Source organism: Hevea brasiliensis, chromosome 5 (genome assembly GCF_030052815.1).
Source record: "Hevea brasiliensis isolate MT/VB/25A 57/8 chromosome 5, ASM3005281v1, whole genome shotgun sequence".
NCBI lineage: Eukaryota > Viridiplantae > Streptophyta > Magnoliopsida > Malpighiales > Euphorbiaceae > Hevea > Hevea brasiliensis.
The window spans coordinates 71,035,912-71,063,239 of NC_079497.1; positions in this window are offsets into that span (position 1 = coordinate 71,035,912).

Sequence of the window (27,328 nt, forward strand, 5' to 3'; positions counted from 1 at the left end):
TGGTTGGGTAATGAGAGTAAGGTAGGTCATTATTTGTGGTAACCGGATTGTGGTGATTGTCGGGTCCGGGATGGGAGGCGAAAGGTAAAAGAAGTTGAAGCTTGATGAGGATCATTTGTCGTAGGAGGCGGAGGAGGTAATGATGGGCTAGGCTCAAGTAGGTTTATTACGAGACATTTCCTTCATTAGTCTCATAATTTCAGAAAGCTGATCTTTCAACTCGGAGACTTGCCCCTGTAGGTTCTGTACTTGTTCCTGATTTTCCATTATCTTCCTTGTTCGAGATCTTGTTAAGTACACTCGCTTAGATTGAACCGTGTGCTTGGTCAGACTTGCCTTGTTTGAAGCAATATTGATTTCCTGTGAGGGGTAAAAAAAAAGGAAAATTTTAAATGAACTTTGAATTTTGCAAAGAAACTAAAAGTCTAGTGCGGACGAAGGATCTGATGGCATTTGAGAGCCAGGTTGAAATCTGTAAAAGGACAATCGCATCAACTTTATCATGGCATCGTCCGATAGTCTGACTGTGAATGACGGGATTGAATGCGCATTTATGATACCTGTCCATATAGCGCATTCAATTTTTCACATAACCCTAGCGAGGGAGTTCCTACGGGAGTCATATTATTCATTCACAAATTTACTAAACAATGGTCCAAAAATCATTTTATTAACTGAATAATTTGTACACCATATTCTTTACATCGGCCTAGGCTCTAGGAGGTTCTTTATAATGAGATGACATTTTCTGAGATACTCATATAACCTTTCTTCTTGCTTGGCAGGATCGAATGCTTTCAGAGCGTACTCGGATTCAGGTAATAGTTCTTGTTTTCCCTGTGCTATCGTTTTTTCCAGCTGGTCAACGTTCTCTTTCAGTCCTTGATAGAGAGCAGCTTGTTTTTCTTTCTCTTTCCTTTCTTTAGCACACTCTTTCAAGATATCGTTGATGAGTAGTGCTTGTTCTTTTAATTCAAGCTTCTTCTTTTTGTTTTCTTGCTTATACTCTTCAATGAGTATTTCTTGGTATTTCATCTTTTCCTGAAGCTTACTATTCTGCACTTTTATTTCTTTGGCCTCAGCTTGAAGAGAGTCTTTTTCCTTTTCCCACTGCACCTCTTGCTTTTCGAACTCCATCTTTTGGCTCTTGCCTCTTCCTTGAGTCTTCTCACCCTTCTCTTAAGTTTCTGCTGTTGGTCCTCCAATTGTTTCATTCGTTCTTGCAGCTGTGAGTTCTCGGTATTTGCCTTTTGTAGCGAGTCAACCAGGCGATTATCAGCTTCCTCTAATAGGGCGTTTTGGCAAGGGTTGCTGTCCTTGAATTCTACAGTAGAGTGTTCTCGGTCCCTGTCAGTTCTCCATTTAAGATAATCGCCCGAGGCACTTGGGCCTTTGGGTGATCTCTCCATCAGAGTGATGTTTTCCCAAGACTTGCGAGCCATTTTCAACCCTTCTTCTTCCTTGAGCTCATGGTAGAAGTGACCTTGGTGGTATTCTTTGATGTTGATCACGGACTGTGTTGAGCCAAACTGCCTCATTATCAATGCCGGAGTGTAACTTGTATACTCGGTTATTCCAATTAGGGACATCGCCTGATTACCCCCCTGTACCGATCAGAACGGGTTGGCCTGACGTCCACAGCTTCCTCCAACAGTAATTATGGCCATTGAAACTCAAAATTCGTTCCCACCACTGCTGTTCATTCTTCAGACTGATTACTAACCGGGTCATTCTCTCGATGGGAGGCTGGTCAAGGTACCAAGTCAATCCCTTTGTCTCCACGGGACACACGTGACTGATAATCCAGAGGTATAACAATTGAGAACAACACTTAATGGACCCTTTGCCCTGTCTTCTGCAGTGTGTAAGGGTCAACAGGGTCTCTGCAAGAATTGCTGGCATCGGATTGATCCCCTGCCTTTCTACTGTCCAAAATACCTCCACCGCGCTGCAAGTGATGATTCCCAATGGCCCCGGGAACAGAAGCAGACCATAGATTCCCAAGGCGAGTGCCACTGAAGCTTGATCCCACTATTTCTCTTGAAGGTAATGATCTAACCGCTTCTCGAGGTATGTCCAATACCATCCATGTGTGTTCCCTTTGACTGTTTCTTTTGACTTCGCCTCCTCCGAAGGGATGCCCAACAAATGTGTTAATCGTTTCCAGGTCTGCCTATGCTCAAGGTGTAGGTAGATCCGGTTCTGCAATGAGTACGGAATCCCTAGTAATGCCTGATATTCTTCCATAGTGGGAACCGTATCAATGTCATTGAAAGAGAATACCCCGTACTTAGGATTCCAAACCGACAACATGGCTTTTAATGCCGGGATTTGGACCTTAACTCGTATTAAGGTTGCAATCCTTCCGTACTTCTCTTCAAATCGTACCTTGACCTGATCGGGAAGCGACCTCCATCTATTAGACAGACCCTCGAGGTTGTTCATTCTGACCTCTATTTTATCCAGATCTAGTGAAGGTATTGAGCTAGCGTGTGCCTCGGAAACATCATTTTGCGAGTGCAGACCTATGGTGATTTGGACCAAAGTTTAGCATGCTGAGCCTCTTCTGCCGACTGACTCGAGGATGCCATGATAAAAATGATGCCTATCCTTTTACAGACTCTTGGTTTGGTAATGCCTGCGGGAAAATTCGTTAGTAAGACAAATTGGGGTAATTTTGAATCATACTGTTGACAGGGTGACACGTACGCATTTATCAAAGTAGGAAAATGTGTAGGTGTTCTAGTAGGATTCAAGATTACCCTAAAAAAAAATGAACAAAAGGAAATTAAAGCAGAATAGGGTAAGAGTAAGTATGCCCCTTTTGTCCTATAGTAGGGAGACTCCTAATACCGGGTGAGCGCTACCTATCTGGATAGTTCTATCTTATAAGGTAGTTTACTACGGCTTTCAACTATTGTGATAGTTTAGCTCAGGATCTAATTTTCTAAAAGCCACAGGTTCCCAAATTGCCCCTACTGTAAACAGTAGAGCCCCATTCTAGCCCCATGATATTGTCGGGAAAATTCCACGGGTATCACGGTAAATAGAACGAGTTTCAATTTGAGCAGAAGCCTTCACGGATACTAACGGGGTAAAACCCACGGGTACCGCTACATGACCCCCTCCTACTTTCCTAAAAGGGTAAGAAAGCCCGGGTTAGGACCATAGTGTGTGAGGACATCGTGTGAATGTTCAGTGTGTGAAGGGACACCTTTACCTCTTCCCAGTATGGGGAGTTTTTCTTTCTCTTTTTTTTTTAGACGAAAAATGCTGTAGGATATAAAACAAAAATAAACAAAGCGGTTAGCAGAAATAACAATCATCAATAGATTAAGGTTTTCGAATTTCGTAAATTGAACCTATCTAACTATAATTCTAGTTTATAGGAGCATAAAATTAAATCTGCTTTTGGACCTCTGGGCCGGGGTTGAAGGAAAAATGATGTCCCCAGCGGAGTTGCCAAGCTATCGCAAAGGGATTTTGCGGTCGCCTGGACGATCACTCACCGAAGTGGGAAAAATGAGGAGTCGCCACCTTAGTTTTGAGGGAAACTAAAGAAAACCATTTGGGAAGATAAATTAAAAATGAAACCACTTCAAAACAGAGATTCTAGGTTCGGGGTCCGTAAACGGGTGGGGAAGGTGTTAGGCACCCCACCTCGTCCCTTAATAAGGGTAAGTAGATTTAATTTTGCGTTCTTTATAAATTAGTTAGGAGGGCTTGAATGGGAATGTTAATCCTTTTGGCTAAAGGAACATTTGATTTCTCACTGAATTTGGATCACCCAGATACACAAGTAAATGAGACAACCTTAGTGAATTGACGTTACGAATTTTTTAGTTTTGAGATTATTTTGCGTACGGGTTAAGATTTGGTGTGAGAATCGGATAAAAACCCTCCTCCGATCTCTATTTAATGGTTATTTATTAAAACCTTGAGTAGAGACCGGATAAGAACCCTCCTCCGATCTCTATTTAATAGTTATTAAAATTTTGAGTTGAGACCGGATAAGAACTCTCCTCCGATCTCTATTTAATGGTTATTTATTAAAACTTTGAGTGGAGACCGGATAAGAACCCTCCTCCGATCTCTATTTAATAGTTATTAAAATTTTGAGTTGAGACCGGATCAGAACTCTCCTCCGATCTCTATTTAATGGTTATTTATTAAAACTTTGAGTGGAGACCGGATAAGAACCCTCCTCCGATCTCTATTTAATGGTTATTTATTAAAACTTTGAGTGGAGACCGGATAAGAACCCTCCTCCGATCTCTATTTAATAGTCATTAAAATTTTGAGTTGAGACCAGATAAGAACTCTCCTCCGATCTCTTTTAGATTAACGGGGGCACAGAAAGGGACTTTTAGATCTCGGATTTTAATTTCAGCTACATGACATAAGAGCCTAAGGCTAAGGATTACGGCATTCAAAGATTCTGGGGATAAGGCTTCTCGATACCATTTCACTAGATGGCGAAAACTAGACTTGATTTACCGACCTTCCATGTATTCATTTTACCAATATCTATTAATGACCGATATATTCTGTTTTGTTTATTTTGGTTTTATTCCACTTTATGACCTCTTTGTCGAATTGTTGTTTACGTCAGCCTAATAGTTTGGCTATCTTCCTGACGCGTTATTCAGGTTCTCTCTTTTTAAAAGAGACCCCTAAGTTGCAGTTACCTATGTCTTGCCTGACCATTTACACGCTACTAGGAACCGAAAAACTTGCATTGAAATAGCGAAGATTAATAAAATGACGGACTAATCACTAAAGAGATAACTCGAGAGTAACATTCTTTTGGGTCCTTTTGCACAAAATGAACTTGGAGAAAATCACATACGTAAGAAGAACAAAGAAAGTGCGAAAAATAAATGTAAACACTTAGTAAAACAGCAATATGAGCTCTTACCTGTGAGGAGCCAAATCTACTGAAATAGCTACGGGGTGGCAAATAGAGATAAGACAGTGGGTGATTAGCACGAGAGCGATGTTAAATCGGGAAGTGAAGGAGCTTAGCTAAAATATAATCAGATTAAGATAAAAGCCGAGTGGATTGAAGTTTAGCTTAGTCAGTGGGAATGAAAGCGAGAGATGATAAAGGGCTGAAAGTGAGGGTGTGACCAGATAATGAACAAACTGGAAATATAGAGTTCCAGTATTCAGAATCCTTTTCAAGAAACACTTCAGAAAACTAGTTTCAAAAGTTTTTCCAATCAACACTTCAAAGTAGCGGAATAACAAACTGAATGAAGTTTTCAGGGTTCTTCCGCTATAATAACAACCTCTCTTTTTTGTCTGTCCGTCCCTTGAACAGTTTTTCATGCAGGTATTTATAGGAATCGGCCGCTCCCCGTGGAGGGTCAGGATTTATTTTGAGGGAGATGGAGGGTCAAGATTTCGAAGGACATGATCGGATGTCCAGGAATTAAAGAGAATCAAAATGAATGGCTGAGATCCCTCTTCAGAACGTTTGTCCTTTTCTTCTTTCAATCTGACGGTCCCAGATCTTCTTGTCCGGAATGATCTAAGGGCTAAGAGCGAAAGATGCTGGTATTGTCGTCTTCTCTCTTGATCCAAGGGTTTCGGGTTTGTCCTTACAAATGGGATCAACGGTGGAGATTGGGATGTCTGGTGTCATGACATACCACGGCACTGTCGACGTGCGGGCGATTCTTAGGCGTGCGGTGGAGATCTCGTGCAGCGCTTTAACTACCTCGGCTCACGATTCGGCGGCGGTTATTTGGGATTTGTCTTATTCTTTTGCCTTGATCCCTCCTCTTTATGATCTCTTTCACATGTTCTTTCCGATCTTTCATGCTGGTCTCCCATCTTAGATCTATTATTCCGATCTTTCCCTTCCTTAGGTCGGTCTGGTCAAAGCATTAATTGCCCCTCGATTCGGCGTTAAGCCGTTTTACGCTCGACAATAAATGCTCATTTTCCCCTATATATACCCACATTGTGAGACATTTCCTTCATCTGATTTTCCTCTCTTCCTTTCTTATTTTCCCTGGTCTAGCTGCTCCGGTGGAAGTTCCGGCCATGATTGTGGTTTTTGATCCCTTTCCGATGAGCTTCTTTAACCACCGGCTGAAAATTTACGATCCCGGTGATCGCATAACCCTAACTGACGATGGTGAGAGAACTGGATTTGATCGATCTGTATTGCGGACCTCGGTTGCACCGATCTCGAGTCGCTCAACTGAGTTCATTCGGCTTCTCATCACATTGAGTGTTCCGACAGCGGTTTCCTCCCACATTGGGTGTTCCGATAGCGGATGAAGCATCCGGTCGGCAATATCCTTGGGATCAGTTATAAACTGATCCTTAGATCAGCCTTTTGATATAATCAGATCTCCAATGTATTCCGATCCTTAGAGATTGCCCAGATGATGTAATCCGTTAATGTAATCAGATCTCTAGAGATCGCCCAAATGATGTAGTTAGACCTTTATTATAATCCGATCCCTAGAGATCGCCCTAATGATGTAATCCAATCTTTTTGGAAATAAAAGTCTTGTTTCTCCAATTATTATCTTATTGATTATTTTCCGATCTCTGATATATTTGTCCGATCTGGTTCCTAACAAAATGACTCTTAACTGATCCTTCATTCAAAACATTCAACTTATTATGTCGATCTCCAGTTAACCGATCTCGGAATGTTTGAGAGACGTGTCAGAACAGCTGGCGAATCCCGTTAACCGATGCACTGCATGGAACCTCGTGAGCATTAAATGCTCGGACTAGTATAAATAGGGATGGGGGGGTTAGCCATTTGCTCTCTCATTCCATTTTCAGTCTCTTGCTCACAACTTCGAAGTTCTCTCATTTTTCCCAAGTTCTTCCGACGCCGATTAGACTCCGGTAAGGGCTTTGATCTTCTTTTTAGTTTAAGTTCTTTATTTCCTTTGAAAATGAGCGGTGTCGAAGGTCAGAGAGCGGCGAGCCCTCCTTCCATTCAGTTCTCATGGTCGTCCGATGAAGAAGAGGTAGTCGGGCCAAGCACGCAACTGAACCCCTAGGGTCTCGTTCGGCTCGGGGCGGATCATACCATCAAGGCGTGCACTGTTTCAAGGAGGAGACTCTCCTATGAGCGAGCTACCGTTGGTTCTTGAGAATCCGATGCGCAATCGTTTAGCCAAGAATACAACATTCGGCTGATTAAATGCGAGCTAATCAAGTGCCACGGCGATCTTCGTGTCGATCATTCCTTTGAAGAGAATGACATGGTTATGGTGTACGAAGAACAGTTAAAGGCCGGTCTTCGGTTCCCTCTAGATGACTTCTATAAGGAGGTCCTAAAACTTCACCGAGCATGCATTGCTCAAATTCACCCTAACTCGTGGCGGATCTTGGTAGCCTTCCGAGGTCTATGCCGAGCTAAGGGAATCAGACCTACGGCTAAGGTGTTCGCCGAGCTGCACAGACTAACTCACCGAAAGGATGACGAACACTGGTTCTTTCAGGCAAAGCCTCATTGCGGGCTCTTTTCCGATCTGCCCTCATCCCTTAAGAATTGGAAGAACCGTTTCTTCATTCTAAGGAGCAAAGATCCGAGCTGCTTTGAGGACTTCCCCCGTAGCTGGTGGTACCAGGGGCCTTTGCTTTCGAAGCATATTACCCTGAACCAGGAGGAAAGCTTAATAGTGATGGATCTGAAGAGTCAGGCCACCACTCAAAAGTATTCTTGTTTGGATGCGGTGACTGCCGAGCTGCACCATTGGACTATTCAACTGCTCACCGGCCAAGACCGCGAACTTCCGCTCTCTGACCTCGGCATTGGTATTTTCTATATCTCAGCTCTCAGGACCTTAGCGATCTCACTGACCTTTTCTTTGTGCAGGCATGGCGGGTGGTGAGGGTTCTAGGAAGCGGAAGAAGGACAAAGAGATCTTTCGGAAAATAAAGGAGATGAAACGTTCGGAAATGCTTCGAACACCTGGTCATGAATCTGGGGAAGTACAAGGGGACCCGCCTCAACCTTCAGATCTGCCGACCGCTGAAGCTGTCCGATCTCCTCCTAGATTGGAAGAGCAGCCTCCGGCTCTTCCAGTTGTTCCAAGCACGGAAAGGGGTCCTTCTCAATCTTCTGGGAGGACCTCTTCTCGTGGCGCTCAAAAGCTAATCGAGTCCCTGAAGAATAACCGGACTGTTCGGGAGAACCCCGGTTTTGCCCAAGTCTTGGGGTCTTCCATCTTCCTCCGGGAGGATCGGGACAGGCTATCCTCGAACAGCCTTGATGATATCTTGACTCAATCCATGAGCCTGAACATGGAGTGCCTGGTGAATCAGACCATGGTTTGGGAAAAGGTTCAGCGTCTGGGTAAGGAGATCGGGAAGAAAAATCAGGAAGTGGCTTCCCTCCGATCCCAACTCTCATCCGCTCGGGATTATATATCTCAAGTTGAGGGACGGGCGAAGTACTATGAAGACAAGCTGGCCGAACAGTCTCATGCTCTAGCTGAAAGGGATCGGGCTCTCGGAGAAGTCCAGGCACTTCAGGCCAACGAAGCTGCTTAGGTCGCTCAACTCATCGAGGAACTCAAGGAGAAAGACGAGGAGCTTAAGGAGAAAGATGAAGAGATGGTGACGGGAATAGCCGGAGCCTATGTGAATGCTCACAAGGATCTCTTGGCCGAACTCCAGAAGCGTTACCCAGAAGAAGACTTCTCTTGGATGGCCGACCTGGCTCCTGAGGGCGACGATGAGGACAGTGAGGAGGAAGCCGAGGGTGAGAGAGAGAGTGGGCAAAATGTAAATCAGTGAGGTGACCCTCCAGCTGAATAGCTTGTACAAAAAATGAAATGAAATGGGATGTCTCTTTTGTTCAATGAATGGATGTGATTGGAAAATCTCTGAATTGCCTAAGTATTTGATTGTATGAGCATAGCGAAACAAGAACTAAATGCAATTATTAATCTAAGTATAAGAGATCGGAAAGCACAATAAGCATGAGATCGGTGGGGAAGAAATGCTGAATGGGACTTGATTAAAATTGAAAATTTAACTTGAACACTTAAGATCGGAATCCTCATTAAACCGAACCAAAACCTTAGCTCTTAATCTTTCGAAAAGGAGATTGGCAATAAAACTGGTAAGAAAAGATCTAGTGCTAGTTCATTTCGTTTAGTAGGAATATACTTGACGGGTCCTGAGTTTCGACAATGGGTTTGAGAGATCGGTGAGCGATAGACTGGTAAAGCTTTGACTGATGCGAGAACTTAACAATTTGATTTAATTCTTTGCGGGGAGAGATCGGAATTGTGACAGCCTATCAAAGAGGGATCGGAAATGTGATTAGCTGTCCGAAGGAGACTTAGTACCGGGGATCGGTTTCAAAGTTTTATTGATTTTGGGGATCGGCCAAAATATGGTGTCGACAACCAGTAATAGTAAAATGACCATAACTTGGTCTACATAACTCAGAATGACCTAAAATTTTGCCCCGCGTTCAATAAGACATAGATCTACAAGTTTGTAGCTTTAACCAAAACCCGAAAACTGAGGGAACTAGGTCGTCTGGCTAGGTCAAACTAGTATCCCGTAATCCAGCAAATTGTAGGAAAATGCAAGATATATGGAAATGAATTTGCTAACATGTACTAACCCTAAAAGACTATCGAATGTGACATATTAGTAACATTAAAACCTAATTTACCTAGAATGCATCGAGGGTCAACATATTGGGTTGATTAAGCAAATAATAGAATTCACCGAATTAATTACCAAGCATTATCATCAGAGACAGTTTAAATGAGTACTGAAACACCTCAAATTGTGTTTCTCAATTAGCAAAGACTCAGGGAAAGGGAAGGAAACACTGAGTCAAGGCTAGGAGACAGTTATTAGAGGTTTGTGCACAATAAGTATTTCTTTTGAATTTTTCAATTGAAATAAATTACGATTATTTGTATGTCACTATTTTAAATTATGTTTGTGCACAATAGCTATTCCTTTTGAAATTTTCAATTGAAATAAATTATGATTATTTATGTGTTATTGTTTTAAATTGTGTTTGTGCACAATGGCTAATTCTTTTGAATTTTTCAATTGAAATAAATTATGATTATTTGTATGTTATTGTTTTAAATTGTGTTTGTGCACAATGAGTATTTCTTTTGAATTTTTCAATTGAAATAAATTACAATTATTTATATGTTATTGTTTTAAATTGTGTTTGTGCACAATAAGTATTTCCTTTGAATTTTTCAATTGAAATAAATTATGATTATTTGTTATTGTTTTAAATTATGTTTGTGCACAATAAGTATTTCTTTTGAATTTTTCAATTGAAATAAATCACGATTATTTATATGTTATTGTTTTAAATTGTGTTTGTGCACAATAGTTATTTCTTTTGAATTTTTCAATTGAAATAAATAATGATTATTTGTATGTTATTGTTTTAAATTGTGTTTGTGCACAATAGTTATTTCTTTTGAATTTTTCAATTGAAATAAATTATGATTATTTGTATGTCATTGTTTTAAATTATGTTTGTGCACAATAATTTTTAACTTCTCATTTTCTACTTAAAAATTTAATTGAACATTATAGTTTTAAATTGTGTCTGTGCACAATTCTTTTATATTCACTGCTTTTACTAGCAAATTTATTTGGAGAAATGAGTTATGAATAATTTTTTATTGCTTTGGTTTTGGGAATATTATTTGGAAATTATTGTGTTGCCAACTTTGCAAATGGAAATTTTGAGATAAAATGTGATTTATGATTTGTATGAAATATTATGATTTGAAATTGTTTTGATTCACACTTGGCATGACACTGTTACTATGTTCCTCCTCCATTTATGGCACTGTTACTATGTTCCTCCTCCATTTATGGGGTGAGTGTGATATATTCCTCCCTCTTTGACCTATCAGTCTGGGGTGAGTGTGATTATGTTCCTCCCTCTTTGACTTGCCAGTTTGAGGTGAGTGTGGATGAGTACTCATTATTCAGCTAGCTTTCTCCCTCATTGATTTCGATTATTGGGGTGAGTGTGTCTTATCGTGGTGTACAACACGGCATGTGTGGAAAAATTGTGTCATGACCTAAATTGTGATATTGATCAGCAACACTGTATTATTCAGTTATTAGATCAAATTGTGTTATTGATGGCAAAATTGTGTTATTCAGTTATTTGATCAAATTGTGTTATTGATTAGCAAAACTGTGTTACTCAGTTATTTGATCAAATTTGTATTATATGAACTTTGTAAATTTTGTGAACTATTCGATTTGTGAATTGTCAATAAAAGATTTATATATATCGCATTTCAAATTGTTATTGTGCACCATTGAGTAAATTTTACTTAGCGATAGGTTTTCATTGCTGTCGCAGGTAGACAGACTGACAGGGCAGCAGACTAGGCCGCTAGTACTATATTGAGAGATCATCGGGTATATTGAGTATACCACATTTTGCATTTTGTACTTTAATGTATGTTCACTGTATATATATATTGTTCTTGGTTTTAAGCAGTTATAAATTAAAATTGCACATTGAAGTTGTAAAGTAAATTATGAGTTATTTTGGCTTGTGAAATTTGTACTGTATTTCTTTTATCTCAGTCTTTGAAAAATTATTGTGGATTTGAGTTGAAAAACATATTGTGTTGAATTATGTTGGAGTTTGAGATTGAGAAAAATATTGAAGTGCTTTTTACAGGTTTTTGAAGAACTGTTTTGTCCAAAATACAGATGGCACTCTGCTAAAATTTTTACAAAAATTATTAATAGTCCAAGTGTGTTAGCTATTTTACTTCAGTTCAAAAAGGTTTTTAACACCTGTAAATAGTGCTCATCACTATAAAAAGAAGTAAGAAAAGTTTTGAAATCCCTTGTAGTGTATTTAATGGATTATCAGTAGACGAAGTTGGTAATTCATTAGGTATACTACGAGATCATGTTATGCCTTACAGAGGGGTAGGGTGTGATACTGATGGAGGCAAAGGAAATTGTTTCCACTGTCAGAAGGATGGGACTGGAAAAGGAACTGCCAAGAGTATAGTGATCTAAATGAATGCAATGCCATGGTGAAAACCGACTCAAGTTAAAAATATATTTGGCACTTAATGTTATGTCATGCTGTAGAAGATAGGATTGCAAGACTGGAGAAAATGGGGATTCTATCCTCATTGGGCTCTGAGCCTACTCCAACTTGTGAATCTTGCCTTTAGGGCAAAATAACTAGATCACCCTTTATTGGACAAGGGCTAAGGGCTGAAAATATTTTGGAGCTAATACATAGTGATGTATGTGGTCCATTTAAGGAAATGGCTAGAGGCGGTTTTCAATACTTTGTTACCTTTACTGATGATAAATCAAGGTTTGGGTATTTGTATTTGATGAAATATAAACATGAATCTTTTGTAAAGTTCAAAGAATTTAAATATGAAGTAGAAAATCAAACAGGAAAGAGTATTAAAGCTCTTCGATCAGATCGTGGAGGTGAATATTTGAGTACTAAATTTGATGAATACTTGAGAGAGCATGGCATTGTTTCCCAGCTGACTCCTCCAGCAACGCCACAGTTGAATGGTATATCTGAAAGGAGAAATCGTACCCTATTGGATATGGTACGTAGTATGATGAGCTATATTGATATGCCAATCTCCTTTTGGGGATTTGCATTGGAATCAGCTTTGTATATTCTGAATAGGATTCCATCAAAATCAGTTTCTTCCACACCTTATGAGATATGGCATGGAAGAAAACCAAGTCTTAAGCATGTTAAGATTTGGGGTTGTCCAGCTTATATCAAAAAGTTGAACACTAATAAATTGGAAACTAGATCAGAAAAGGGTCGATTTGTTGGATATCCAAAAGATAGTTTTGGATATCATTTTTATTTGCCTACATCACAAAAGGTTATGGTGAGTAGAGATGCCACATTTCTTGAACAACAGTTTGTTCAAGAAGGAGGCAAAGGCATAAATAGAGTTGGAATTGGAGAATTCTGACCAACCAATAGATCAGATGGATATAGATCGATCTAGTCAACCTACACCCATTTATGAAACATCTACAACTATTCCTCATAGAATAACCAGGGTATCTCACCCACCAGTGAGATAGGTTTCCTTCATGAAGAAGAACAAGAGTTGTCTACTCATGAAGAAGTAGATCATGGAGATGATCCACTTACCTATGAAAGCTATATCAGATATAGACTCTTCAAAATGGATTGATGCTATGAAATCCAAAATTGATTCCATGTATAAGAATCAAGTTTGGGACCTTGTTGACCCACCTGAAGGTATTGTTTCAAGAAGAAAATTGGTTCTGATGGAAAGGTAGAGACCTATAATGCAAGGCTAGTAGCGAAAGGGTTTTGCCAAAGGCAAGGAATTAACTATGAGGAGACTTTCTCGCCTGTTGCCATGCTTAAATCAATTAGGATTCTATTAGCAAATACAAAGTATCATAAATAGGTTCACAATCGAGGATACTTCATAATAAGGACATGACTTATCCAGAAAGATTGTATTCATGTTTGTTCCCAAGTTATTTGTATGAGATATAAATAAGATGGAATGGTGAGTCTCATGCCATATGACAAACATGATAGGCACTTATAAATGATAAGTAGGCCGAACCAGTGACACTTATGACAAGCACATGGAGTTTATTCTTGTCAATGTTTTGTCATAAATCATATCAGTGCATATAATCTTTAGACTTGAGATAGCACAGTTATCTTGTATATAGGTAGTTTGAGTTTGATACTGCTTTCATACTTGTACTGTGTATGGGTATATGGGCATGTGTTGGCTCCTACTAGTTATATATGGAGATAAGTGTTGATCAAGATGGAATCTGTTCCTCTAAGTAAATTGAAATAAAATCCTACGTTTATTTAATTGTTCTTGATGTTTCAAGTTCCTGGTCAGGACAGATAGATTTAATCAGAAAAGAGTTTTTGATGAGAAAATTATTTTAATCAAGAACTGGAATTTAAAGAGAATATAATATTCATAGCAAATGGACATTGACATAAACCATGACTCCAGCTTGAGTTGGGATTTTCTAACAGAGAGATTCTAGTGCATGGTAACATATGATTATAGGTTCATTTAAGGCAAACCTTATTACTAATTGTGGCCATGACATGCTATGCTAGGTGTTAACCATGGTCTATGAGGTGCATAAAATGATTTAGAGAAATCATTTATGGTAAGAAAGAGTTCTGATGATATTAAGAGTTGATATCATATCTCATTGCCAATTAGTGATGAGCCTAGTAAGTCACGCACATACACAAGTTACCACCCAATTAAATATGATTTAATTAATTAATTAAAGAGTTTAATTAATTAATTAAATAGGTTTGGTTTGCAATTAGATTGCAAAGTCCCTAGCATGACTTAAAACCAAATCTAGATTATTAGATGTAAAGTACAAGTTACATTTATATTTAAAGTGTTTAAATATGAATTTAATTAATAAGAAATTAATTAATAGAGATGAATTAATTAATTTATTTTAGATATAAATTGATTTGAAGAAGAGAAATAATTATTTTGACTTAAGAACTCAAAATTAAGACACAGGGGCATTTTGGTCATCTCACAGGGTGACATGTGGCACCATGGGATGGTGACATGTGGCACCATGGGATGGTGACACATGGCATTATACATAAGCTTGCCAAATGTCTTTTAATCATGTAAGATGATTAAAATTAAGATTAAATATAGGTTTGACACTTGACACAATGTGATTGAGTCAATTAAACCTAGAACCAATCAAAGGGTGACATGTGGCAAGGGATTAAGTGGTGACCTAGCTATATAAGTGTTGTTATGAAAAAATAAAATGCACAAGCTGCTTCTCCCAAAGGTGCCGCCGCCCCTTGGCTGCCTCTCCCTTCTTTTCTTCTTTATCTCTCATTCATTCCAAGAGATTAGCAAACAATCTCTTGAATTAAAATTACTAGAAGTTATTTGTGGTGTCCTATTTACATCTTTAATCTCTAAAAAAGTAGAACTTGATTTTCTAAATAATAGACAAAGCTTTAGAAGCTATTCAAGGGCTGCCATAGGTGTTCTTGGTGTGGACAAGCTAGAGGGACAACATCTAGTGTCCTGAAGATGAATCTCAAAGGCGCAAATACACTGCAGTGCATCAAGAGGTTAGTGTTTTTGTTGTTGATTTAATCTAGGGTTCTAAAATTAATCTGATTAATTTTAAAAACTTAAAGGGCAAATACAGATCCAAAAACATATTAAAAGAGTTTTAATATGTTGTTTATCATTGAAATCAAATAGATAAAAATAAATCTTGCATGATGCATGTGACCCTAAGTGAAAATTTTTGAATTCAATGGTATAAACTTGTGTTTTTCGCGCTTCCGCTCCTTTAAGAAGAAGAGAGTTTATTAATCTGATATAGAGGCAGCTATCAATAGTGGAGTATGAGAAGGAGTTTGTCAGACTAAGCCGCTACGGAAGAGAGATACTCCCCATAGAAGTAGAGAGGTGCAGAAGGTTTGAAGAGGGGCTAAATGACAACATTAAAATAATGGTCACTGCCTTGGGGATTATGAACTTCACAAAATTAGTTGAAGCCGCACTGAAAGTGGAAAGGGTCAAAGTAAGTGAACAGAATAGGAAAGATAGGCAGCATAAGAGGGAATTTGGACCAGGGCAGTCAAGTAAACCGACTGTAAGAAGTTTAAAGGTTCTGGTTCTCAAGATCAGATCCAGGGCCAGAGAGGCCAGATTGTGATATCTATAGCTAGTTCCCCGAGTATAGTAACAAGGGGATTTGCCCCAGTGCCTGAATGTATGCATTGTGATAGGAGAGACAGAAGGGAGTGTCGATTGTTAACTGGAGAGTGTTTCAAGTGTGGGGCTACGGATCATTTCATAAGAGATTGCCCTTAGAGGAGTGGTTCAATAGCTCCAGTACAAGTTAATAGACTTGCCCCTACAGTTCAAAGGGGTAAAAGATTGGGTAGAGCAGAAGCAGCTGACATCTCACAGAAGATTGTTTCTGAGACAGTTGAAAGGCCCGAAATCAGGTTGGTACCACAGGTATATGCTATGGAAGCTCAGGAGGAGCCAAAGCCAGACATTAATGAGGCAATACAAGGAAGTGAAGAAGCGAGGAGGTAGCAACAGCACGATTACTTAAGTCAGGTAAATTTCAGGGATGAAATTTAAATTACAGGGGAAGAGTTGTAACACCCTCACTGTAACCATTCTGTACATTCTACTGTTCCGGTGACCGGTGTTGGTCTGGATAGCTAGAACGTATGGAAAAAAATATTTAAACTAAAGTGAGGAACCATAATTAACTCAAATATTAACAAGAAAAATTTAGGAAAAAATTTAGAAATAAAATACAACCAAGTTAAATGAGCCAGTGCCTTATTGATGGGTAACCCAGTGGAAGTTGCGGTCTTCGTAGCTAAGAGCCCTAAACCCGGGAGAAAATTCATGAAATAATTTTTGGGACTCCAGAGAAGAGTCATTGAGGTTTCTATGGCATTAGAATACCAAGAAAAGGTTTAGAAAAATTTTTCGATCGGTACAGACGATTTTAGCTCAATAAGCCAAATGAAGGGCATTTTGGTCATTTCGTCTTCAGAGATGATTTTTGGCCAACTTGTCCAGTTAAGTAAATAATTAATATGACATAAAATATGAATAAATATTGCTAAAAATTAAATTAAAATTGAGTAGAAAAGAAAAGAAAAGAAAATGAATTAAAATTGTAATTTTGACCTCATGCTTATGTCACTAAGCACTCCCACCCAATCACCACTTGACAAAATAAATAAAAGGGATAAAAATGAAGCAAAAATAAGATAAAAACAAAAAAATCTGCTTCATCTTCCCCAATCAGCCGAAACAAGAGAGAAAGAGACAGAAAAGGAAAAGAAAGAAAGAAAGGAAGAAGGAGAAGGAGATGAACAGTAGCAGAAATAGGGGTTTAGCAGGGGCAGCATGTTTCTCTTTTGTCCAGGTGAGTTTGGCTCAACTTCTACCGTTGATTTTTGGATATTTTTGAGGTATGTATGTGTGGAAGTTATGGTTAAAATTTGGTGATTGTTCAACGGTTGGATTTGGAGAAATATATTGTTGAACACAGGCTATCTACAGGTTGAATTCTAAATTTTGGCTACTGAAATTTGAGAAAAATAAATAGTTAGGATGCTTATAAAATTATGAAATTTGGTACAAATGATATTTAGGATGTTGAGGATGTTGTGTTAAAATTTGGTAAATTTTAGACTTGTTGTTTATGAGATATAAATTGTTTTGCATGAGCTGTCTGAGTAAGACTGATTTCTGCAAAAATTCAGATTTTGAAGGGTTGAATGAATATTTTGATATCTCACAATATAGAGATGGTTTGATGCTAAAATGTTTACTGATATTGTATAGGGATGTCTTGACTATATGGTTAAAATTTGGGGTTTATCTGACGGTTAGATCATTATATATAAATTTGAATGTACAAGCTGCCAGATTGGTTATTAATGGTTTATGGATTTGAGATTTATGATAGGATTTTAGTCAATTTAAGGAATTACTATTGAATTTTTATTGGATATTTAATTTGGGAAAGTGAAGTTATAATTGATTATGGTTATTATGGTTCTAGGAGAAATCTTAATGAATAACAAGCTCAAGTTTGGTTTCAAAAAGGTTAGTGCTAATTCATCCTTAAAACTTTGTATATATATCATGTGGAGTATGAAATGAGGGTGAAATTATAAGAATTGAAACAAGTTTTGCATGAATAAATTCCACCAATTTTGGCAGCCTTAGGATACATTAGGGTTTCATTGATTAGATTAAGTTATAGTTGTACATGGCTGCCATTGAACATAAATTAGATGATTTGATTCATTGATTGCATGTATATGGAGAATTGAAATGGTAGAGTTAGGGTTTGGGCACAAATTTGAGATTTTGTTTATGTATTGATGAAAAGAAGTTTTAATGGTCAATTAGTGACCATTTGGTCATGTTTGAGTAGAAAATTGAGTGAATGGTGCCAAGGGAATGGAGGTTAGGCATGCTGTCTAATGTGCCTTGCAGGACTGGTTGTGAGTCCAGTAGGTTCGGGCAGCTATAAATGGAGTTGTATAGGTTCAATTGGTGCAAAGCCAATTGGACATGAAACTAAACACATAATGGCACAACTTTGGTGAAGAAACCCTGCCCAGAAAAACAAACCAAGTTGACATAAAAATTACCCTAATCTAGGTGACTAGCATTCTGCCTAGGCAAAATGACCAAATGAATAGTATTTATTCATTTAGTCATAACTCAGTGTAGAAAGGTCCAATTGATCTGAAATTTTACCAGCAGAGAGCTGAGACATAGATCTACAACTTTCATGAAGAACACAAATCCAAATTCTGAGCATAAGCTAGACAAATTGCCAACCAAACCTAGGTTACCAATTCTGGCAGAACTAGTTTTGCCTAGAATTTTGGATTCTGTCTAATCTGGCCAGTTATGGTGTTTAGGCCATAACTTGAGCTACAAAACTCCAAATGGAGTGATTCAAAAAACAAATGTAACTAGACAAAATAAGAAACAACTTTCGTGAAGACAATTTTTCCAAATTCCTACTGTACAAATGGCCAATGGAACAGTAAATATTAGGCTTGAAAACTGAAAATTGTGAATAACTAACACTAAGCTTTGAAATGAAATTGGCAACCAATGCCAACAACTTTAGAATGCAAAATGTGGTATGTTGATGATATTTGAACCAATATACCTATTATCTATGAAAAAGTCAACATTTTAGTTGACTAATGAAATGAATAGTGACCTTACACATTAAGTACAAATATTCAAGAAATGACTTTGTAATATGCCCTAGTAGGCCTAATGTGATTGGTTTGGATAGGTTGGCATGCCAATAGGGTTCTGATAGTAGTATTGCATATGATGTATGGCTTCATTGCCATTCTGTGATGTGATAGCCTATGGCTATACTGATTATGATGTTTTACTTGGCTTTATGTCTTATTGCTTTTATGGCTTATTAGCCATTCTGTTTGCACACCGGGAGACACATTGTGACTGATGGTGTGACGGCCCGAGGTACCTGGTACCCAGTGTTAGTATACTCATTTATCTAGTCCGATCAACTTGTATAGGTTACTTGAGCATGGAAAAGTATAACTGTAATTGAATTGATTATTAAATAAAATGCGAAAATCAAAAATCAAGAATGATTACAATAAAATACAAAGAAGCTCAAAATCATCAAGAAAATAATTAACAAAATGCATGAAGAAGTTTGTGACACCCCTTACCCGACTACAGTGTAGCCGAGCAAGTTATGCCACTCAGTGTGCCGAGCACTCTATTTTATCTTAATTCATTTTTATTCTTCCTTTTGAATATAACTTGTGAAATATAATTTATTTAAGCCATTTATCGAAATTATAATTTATTTGAGGTTCCGATAATTTTATAGAAAATCCGGCAAAGTACCGGCTAAAAATGGAGAAAACAGTTCTTCGGAACCTGTGAAAAACACTTCCTATGATCATATTCAATCATCTCATCACTCTCAAACTTCAATATCAAAATCTCAACATTTTTCACCATTCATTTCTCAATCATTCATCTCATGTGATATCATGTATAAATCACAGATAAACATTCACTTTTATATTCATTAATACGATTTTTCATTATTTACATGAACCTCAAAATACATTCCATAAGTTCAAATACATATGAGAAAATAGAAATTAGTTACAAAATGTCAAAATGAAACCTAGTGTCCTACCAATGCACTGTGGATGGTGAGGTGACACGGACACTATGCTGAAGCGTGAAGCGCCTTACCGAATCTGTGGTCTACTGGGCCCTCTGTCCAAATCTTCAGTACCTATGCGTTGCAAAAGCGACGCGCTAAGCATAAAGCTTAGTGGTGCCAATAATACAAGAAAATATAATATACAAATAAAAATAATAATTTCCCTGCTATTGTGTTCATAAGAAATGAATAATTACTAACTTATTATTTAGTCGAGGGCTAATCATGTTTTATGATATTAACTTCTTCATGCATTTCGTTAATTATTTTCTTCATGATCTTGAGCTTCTTTGTATTTTTGTAATCATTCCTGATACTTAATTTTCGTATTTTTTTTAATAATCAGTTCAATCACAGTTATACTTTTCCATGCCCAAGTAACCTATCTTGGGCGATTGGATGGATAACGGGTCTTGGCACCTTGACACCGCGGTGCCTCGGGCGTCATACAATGGGACGCAGAACGTCAACCATGTATGCAGTCAGTATGGCTAAAAAGCCATGATATCACATAATCGAGCATAAAAGCCATGAATACGGGCATAAAAGCCATGAATACGGGCATAAAGCCATGAATACAGGCATAAAGCCTTTCGCAGTACTGCTAAAACAATACCCTATTGGCATGCCAAACTATCCAAACCAATCTAGTTAGGTATACTAGGGCATTTGATACTTTTAAATTTTTTAAATTTTGAATTTCGAGTTTTGGTGTCACTATTCACCTCATTGGTCAACAAAAATGTTAACTTTTGGATAAAAAGTAGGTACATTGACTTTGGCACTTCAAACATACCACATTTTTCATTTAAAACTTGTTGGAAGTGATCACCATTACCATTTCTAGGCTTAAACCAAGGGAAACAAAATTTTCAGTTTTTGAAGCTTAACTTTACTATTCCATTAAGCACTGTTATAGTGGGAATTTGAGGAAATGGTAAACATGAAAGTTGTTCCTTCTTTTGTCTAGTTGAATTTCTTTTTTTGAATCACTCCATTTGGAGTTTTGTAACTCAAGTTATGGCCAAAATAAGTTTACTGTTCACGGGTACTGTTCCTGCTGAAATTTTGGGTTTTGGCAGATTTTGGTCCAACTTTGGTCAGTAATTTGACCAAGTTAAGTTCATAATTTGGTCTAACTTTCTTCATATGAAATGTTCTACCATGCCTTAGGTTTCCATCGGTTCAAGAATCGCCTAAATCCGAGTTTTCTAGAGAGAGTTATAGCCATCCAAACATTACTGTTCAAATGTAAATATGCAGAGTTGCAGGTTTGATAACTCAACTTTGTTCAATAATTTGAATGGGTTAATGGCATAATTTTGGGTAGGTTTCTTCATGAAAGTTGTTTTTCTATATCATATTTTGTTACTGTAAAAATTTCAGGTCAATTGACCATATCTACAGTGAGTTATGGCCAAATGAACAGTTACTGTTCATTTGGTCATTTCTGCAGTCTTTGCAGGGTATCCGGATTGGGGCCAACTTTTGGTCCTCTTGCTTTGGTCTTTTGGGCATGGTTTCTTCAGCAAAAATGTGCCATTATAAGCCTAGTTTCATGTCCAATTGGCCAAACACCAATTGGACCTACACAGCCAAAGTTATGGCTGTCTAAGTGGACTGAAATTTCAGTCACCCTGCTGCACTTACAAGGCAGCCTACTCATTCCCTTTGCCATGCTACATTTCAGTCCAAATTATGGTCGACTTACCTAAAATGGTCACTAATTGACCCTTATAATGTTCTTTCACAATTTTATAAGCTAAATCCAAGTTTCACACCTCAAAACCCTAATTTCCATTATAAATTTTCACAACTACCTTAATTAATCACTTTCATTCCTTACATATATATATATATATTTTTTAAACATACTCTCTAGTTCACTCTAAGTCCATCAAGACACTGAATCATGTTCCTCTTTAGGGCTTCCAAAAATCATGGTGGACATACACATAACTTTTATTCATTTAAGTTACAAATTCATACTTGTTTCAAGTCTCTAGCATGGGATTAAAGAGTTTTAAGTATATATGTGCACTAACGTCTTGTAGGGCAGAATTTTCCCAAGTTAATCTTCACTTTCTTTCCCTTTCTAGGCTGCCAAACACTTCCCAAGAGGTAGAGACAAGTTTTTAGTGAAGGGACTTAGGGTTTTGGGGTGAGGAAAGCATGGAAATTGAAGCTTTAGAAAGTTTGTTGATGGAGGAGTGAGGGAGGAGGTGAAAAACGTTTTTGAAGGAGAAGAAGGGCTGTTGTTTGCTTTTTTAATTCTTTGGTCTCTTTTGACTCTTTTTATTAGTTAATTTGATGATTACTTAATTGTGATTGGTGGACAATTTTAAATGACCTCATAATATGTCATAATTGGCATTTTATTGTATTTTCTTTTCTCTTCTTCTCTACTCACTTTAAATTAATTTTTTATCAATATTAATTCATATTTTATTTCATAATAATTATTTACTTAACTGGACAAGTCGGCCAAAAATCACCTCTGAAGGCGAAATGACCAAAATGCCCTTCGTTTGGCTTAACGGGTCAAAATTGTCTGTACCGATTGAAAATTTTTTCTAAATATTTTCTTGGCATTCTAATGCCATAGGAACCTCAATGACCCTTCTCTGGAGTCCCAATAATTATTTTATGAATTTTTTCCCGGGTCTAGGGCTCCTCGTTGCGAGAACCGCAACTTCCCTCTGGTTACCCATCGCTTGGGCACCGGCTCGTTTAACTTGGTTGTATTTTATTTCTAAAATTTTTACTAAATTTTTCTTATTAATATTTGAGTTAATTATGGTTCTTCACTTTAGTTTAAATATTTTTTTTTTCTAGAAGTTCTAGTTGTCCGAACCGACACCGGTCACCGGAACAGTAGACTGTGCGGAATTGCCACCGGGAGGATGTTACAAAGTTAATATCATAAAATGTAGTTAGCCCTCGACTAAATAATAAGTTAATAATTATTCATTTCTTATGAACCCAATAACTAAGAAATTATTACTTTTATTTACATATTATATTTTCTTGTATTATTGGCACCACTAAGCTTTATGCTTAGTGTGTCACTTTTGCAATGCGTAGGTTTTAAGATTTGGATAGAGGGCCCAGTAGACCACAGATTGGGTAAGGCCGTTCGCAGTTATGCATAGTGTCCGTGTCACCTCACAAGCTACAGTGCATTGGACACTAGGACCCATTTTGTATTTTGTGATTTTTGTAAGTTTTGTAATTAAACTTTTATTTTATCATGTATATTTGAAACCTATGTAATATAATTTTATATTAATGTAAGTATTTGTAACTTTGTGTTTATAAATAACATATGAGAATTTATTTATGATTTGAGCCTGATGATGATGTGAAATGAATGAATGACAAATGGAGGAATTGTTAAGAAATTGTTGTAAATTGATGTGATACAAATGGAGTTGGAGAATAATTGGAAATTATTGGAAGTGTTTTTCACAGGTTCCAAAGAACTGTTTTCTCCATTTTTAGCTACCACTCTACCGGATTTTCTGTAAAATTTTCAGAGCCGCAAATTAATTTATAATTTCAATGAATGATCTAAATGAGATAAAATATGGTGTTCCGGTACACTATGTGGCATATCTTGCTCGACTACACTATAGACGGGTAAGGGGTCTCACATTTAGGGGTATCAGAGCATGGTTTAGGCATTTCTAGACCTAAATAGACTGCATACCATGGATTGCATTCATAAGAGTCAAGGTGACACTAATGCAGATCTGTTTGTCTTTCTTATTTTGATTAGTATATGGACCCCACGTCACAGAGAGCACTGGATGAGGAAGTGGAGAGTCGTTCTCCACCTACAGCTGAGACTGGGGGCCAGGGAGAACCTGCTTCACCAGCACCAGCAGTGCCTGCACAGCCTCCGCCGGCTATGTTTCGGCAAATGGCAGAATTCTTTAGACAGATGGCTTGGGTTATACCACCACCACCACCTCCACAGTAGAAATCCCATCTGGAAAAACTAAGAAAATTTGGGGCTGTGGACTTCATTAATAAGAAAGAAGATGACTCGGTGGCGGCTGAGAATTGGCTAGACCGTACCATAAGGGTATTGAAGCAACTGCATTACACCCCAGAGCAGAACTTGGAGGGTGTTGTGTCTCTACTTCAAGATGATGCCTATCAGTGGTGGAACACTATATCCAGTGAGGTCCGGCTAGAGTTGATAACTTGGGATTTCTTTCTCACTGAATTTAAGAAGAACTATGTGGAAAGTGTGTACCTAGAAGACAGAAGTGTTAGTAGTATGCCCTAGAGCATATCATTTAGTATGTATCTTGTACATGTTTTTATTAATAAACGGCATTTGCACTTTTCCATTTACATAAGATATTTATGTGTAATAGAAAAGGTCTATTGATATTTTGTTAGAAATTCTATTCTTAAGTTGTTAAGAATATGAGTGACAGTATTTCTAGTACAAAGTATCATAAATAGGTTCACAATCGATGACACTTCATAACAAGGACATGACTTATCTAGAAAGATTGTATTCATGTTTGTTCCCAAGTTATTTATATGAGATATAAATAAGATGGAATGGTGAGTCTCATGCAATATGACAAACATGATAGACACTTATAAATGATAACTAGGCCGAACCAGTGACACTTATGACAAACACATGGAGTTTACTCTTATCAATGTTTTGTCATAAATCATATCAGTGCATATAATCTTTAGACCTGAGATAGCACAGTTATCTTGTATATAGGTAGTTTGAGTTTGATATTGCTTTCATACTTGTACTGTGTATGGGTATATGGGCATGTGTTGGCTCCTACTAGTTATATATGGAGGTAAGTGTTGATCAAGATGAAATCTGTTCCTCTAAGTAAATAGAGATAAAATCCTAAGTTCATTTAATTGTTCTTGATGTTTCAAGTTCCTGGCCAGGACAGATAGATTTAATCAGAAAAGAGTTTCTGATGAGAAAATCTTTTTAATCAAGAACTGGAATTAAAAGAGAACATAATATTCATAGCAAATGGACTTTGACATAAACCATGACTCCAGCTTGAGTTGGGATTTTGTAGCAGAGAGATTCTAGTGCATGGTAATATATGATTATAGGTTCATTTAAGGTAAACCTTATTACTAATTGGGTGGCCATGGCATGCTATGCTAGGTGTTAACCATGGTCTATGAAGTGCATAAAATGATTTAGAGAAATCATTTATGGTAAGAAAGAGTTCTGATGATATTAAGAGTTGACATCATATCTCATTGCCAATTAGTGATGAGCCTAGTAAGTCACACACATACACAAGTTATCACCCAATTAAATATGATTTAATTAATTAATTAAAGAGTTTAATTGATTAATTAAATAGGTTTCGTTTGCAATTAGATTCCAAAGTCCCTAGCATGACTTGAAACCAAATCTAGATTATTGGATGTAAAGTATAAGTTAAATTTATATTTAAAGTGTTTAAATATGAGTTTAATTAATGATAAATTAATTAATAGAGATTAATTAATTAATTTATATTTGTTATAAATTGATTAGAAGAAGAGAAATAATTAGTTTGACTTAAGAACTCAAAATTAAGACACAGGGGCATTTTGGTCATTTCACAGGGTGACATGTGGCACCATGAGATGGTGACACATGGCATTATACATAAGCTTACCAAATGTCTTTTAATCATGTAAGATGATTAAAATTAAGATTAAATATAGGTTTGACACTTGCCACAATGTGATTGGGTTAATTAAGCGAGAACCAATCAAAGGGTGACATGTGGCAAGGGATTAAGTGGTGACCTAGCTATATAAGTGTTGTTATGAAAAAATAAAACACACAAGCTACTGCTCCTAAAGGTGCCGCCACCCCTTAGCTATCTCTCCCTTCTTTTCTTCTTCATCTCTCATTCATTCCAAGAGATTAGCAAACAATCTCTTGAATTAAAATTAATAGAAATTGTTTCTAGTGTCTTGTTTACATCTTTAATCTCTTAAAAGGCAGAACTTGATTTTCTAAATAATAGAAAAAGCTTTAGAAGCTATTCAAGGGCTGCCATAGGTGTTCTTAGTGTGGACAAGCTAGAGGGACAACATCTGGTGTCCTGAAGATGAATCTCAAAGGCGCAAATACACTGTAGTGCATCAAGAGGTTAGTGTGTTTGTTATTGATTTAATCTAGGGTTCTAAAATTAATTTGATTAATTTTAAAATCTTAAATGGCAAATACAGATCCAAAAACATATTAAAAGAGTTTTAATATATTGTTTATCATTAAAATCAAATAGATAAAAATAAATCTTGCATGATGCATGTGACCCTTGGTGAAAATTTTTGAATTCAATGGTATAAACTTGTGTTTTTCACGCTTCCGCTCCTTCAATTGGTATCAGATCCATTATGTTTTCCATTTATATTATTGATTATATGATTTAATTGTGTGTTTTGATCATGAGTTGATTTATCCATTGCTGGTTACAATGGATGTGTGGCGGCATGCAAGAGAACACTTTCATGGCCACAGGTGGAACCAATACTGGTGGATTTGACAGATACTGCTTGATTTTCTCAAAAGCCTCTTGACAAACTGAATCCCATTGAGTAGAGTTGTTCTTCCGGAGTAATCTGAAAATAGGCTCAGCTTTGGCAGTGAGATTAGAAATAAACCTCGAAATGTAGTTCAGCTTTCCCAGAAAACTGCGCACCTCCCTTTCTGTTTTTGGGGACGGCATTTCTTGAATAGCTCGGACTTTGTCTGGATCTACTTCTATCCCTTTCTCGCTTACTATGAATCCCAACAACTTCCCCGATCTAGCTCCGAATATGCATTTAGCAGGGTTCAGCTTCAAGTGGTATTTCCTGAGCCTTTCGAATACCCTCCTCATCACCTGAACGTGGCTTTCTTTTCCCCTGGATTTGATGATCATATCATCCACGTATACCTCCACTTCTTTATGCATCATATCGTGGAATAATGTGACCATTGCGCGCTGGTAAGTAGCCCCGGCATTCTTCAACCTGAAGGGCATGACCCGATAGCAGAATACTCCCCATTGAGTGATGAAAGCAGTTTTATCCTTGTCTTCTTCGTCCATTGGGATCTGATTGTACCCTGATGCCCCATCAATACACGAACACCTGCCCAATCCCGCAGCATTGTCAACTAACACATCAATGTGGGGGAGAGGGAAATCGTCTTTCAAGCTAGCTTTATTAAGATCCCTGTAGTCAACGCACACCCTGACTCTCCCGTCCTTCTTCATTACCGGGACGACGTTAGCCACCCATTGGGGATATTTGACCACTTCCAAGAACCCGGCGTCATACTGTTTCTTGACTTCATCCCGAACCTTGAGCAGTGTGCCGGGATTCATTCTCCTTAGTTTCTGCTTCACCGGAATCGTTCCTGGAATTAAGGGAATTTTGTGCGTTACTATCTGAGGGTCCAAACCCACCATATCATCATAGCTCCAGGAAAATACATCGAGGAATTCTTTAAGCAGACTGATCA